The following is a 1,501-nucleotide window of genomic DNA, read 5'->3' as shown; positions in this document are numbered from 1 at the left end:
AAAATTGATGCAGTAAATTAAAGAAATAAATGGAATGGTCAATAGATTTTCTTTGTACAGGAAAATATCTAGTTTATTTAGATGATTTTGTTGTATATCTAAAGATAGCAAGAAGGATCATTTTTGGTGTCAACTCCCAAAATGCAGGAATACTATTTGGGATATTTTCTACACATTTCTAATAGGTCATCAATGGACATAAAATCTGATTTAAAATAAATATCTATTTCTGTGTATAAGAGCCTTTCCTAAAACCTTCTTCAGGGCACATAAGACATCTTTATTTCTGAGACTATAGATGATAGGATTGAGCATGGGAGTGAGAATGGTATATAAGATGGCTAAGACCTTGTCCTGACCTGGAGTGTGATATGACTTTCGTCTCATGTAAAAATACATCGTCCATAGTACATGACAACCCCAGCCAGATGGGAGGAACAAATAAAGAAGGCTTTTCTTTGGGCATCCATAGATTTAATGTGAAGTGCAGTATAGAGAATCTGATCATAAGAGGCAAGAATGATGGGAAAGGGAATGAGGAAGAAGAATAAAGCACTCACATTCATTCTTCCTTCATAATGTGTCAATGCAGGAGAGTTAAAAATGGCTGGAACTTCAAAGAAAAAGTGGTCAATGTTCCTCTGCCACAAAAAAGAGAGGTGCAATATATAAGTTGTGTGAATTGTACAATTGATAGTTGACACAAGCCAGCATCCAGCAGGCATAAGGACACTGATCTGATGGTTCATGAGGATGGAATAATGTAGTGAGTGGCAAATGGCTACAAAGTGATCATAAGGCATGGCTGAAAGAAGAAGGCATTTAGAACCCAAAAAGATGAGGGAGAGGAAGATCTGAACCCCACAACCTGCAAATGTGATGGACTTCCTGCCAGATATGAAATTATCAGCCATCTTGGGAACAATGTTGAAGGTGTGCAAGATCTCTATGAAGGAGAGATGGCTGAGAAAGTAATACATAGGAGTATGGAGCCGGATTTTGAGGCAAATCAGAAGAATCAAGATTGTCTTCCTCATAACTGCCACCATAAAAATGATAAGAATAAGTGTTAAGAATATGAATTCATTTGGGTTTGAATTCAATAATCCTAAAAGGTTAAAATTCTTAGTAAAAGTTTTATTCTTTCCTTCCCACATCAGTATTATTATACTTTTCCCACCTAATACCCGAAAGCACAAGTTTTAGAAAAAAGATTGGATAAATATAAAGCCTAAGACTGGATTTGTAGTTAAAAATGATGACTATTCTAAAAGTCATTTCATTTATTTAGGCCAATAAGTTACAATTCAAAGAAATCAATAAAATGAGTCACTTGAATTTACTGAGTCCTTGAGATGATTAATTCACTGACTGAAGTGCTGAAAAAAACTCAAAGTGCCTCATCTGGATAGTTCTACCTTCATGTTCCTTTCCTAGTTGATTTCTTAACTTGATAGGTCAACATGAAGCTGATTCATTCTCTCAAGAACTGATCTTTCCT

General features: G+C 35.3%; 1 pseudogene; it reads right to left on the bottom strand.

Annotated features, from left to right (window-relative positions):
* Positions 1-210: 210 nt before the first annotated feature.
* LOC116422706 lies at positions 211-1,157 on the bottom strand (annotated as a pseudogene).
* Positions 1,158-1,501: the final 344 nt, after the last annotated feature.

This window comes from Sarcophilus harrisii, chromosome 3 (genome assembly GCF_902635505.1).
Source record: "Sarcophilus harrisii chromosome 3, mSarHar1.11, whole genome shotgun sequence".
Taxonomy (NCBI): Eukaryota; Metazoa; Chordata; class Mammalia; order Dasyuromorphia; family Dasyuridae; genus Sarcophilus; species Sarcophilus harrisii.
This window is presented reverse-complemented; position numbering and strand designations above follow the sequence as displayed.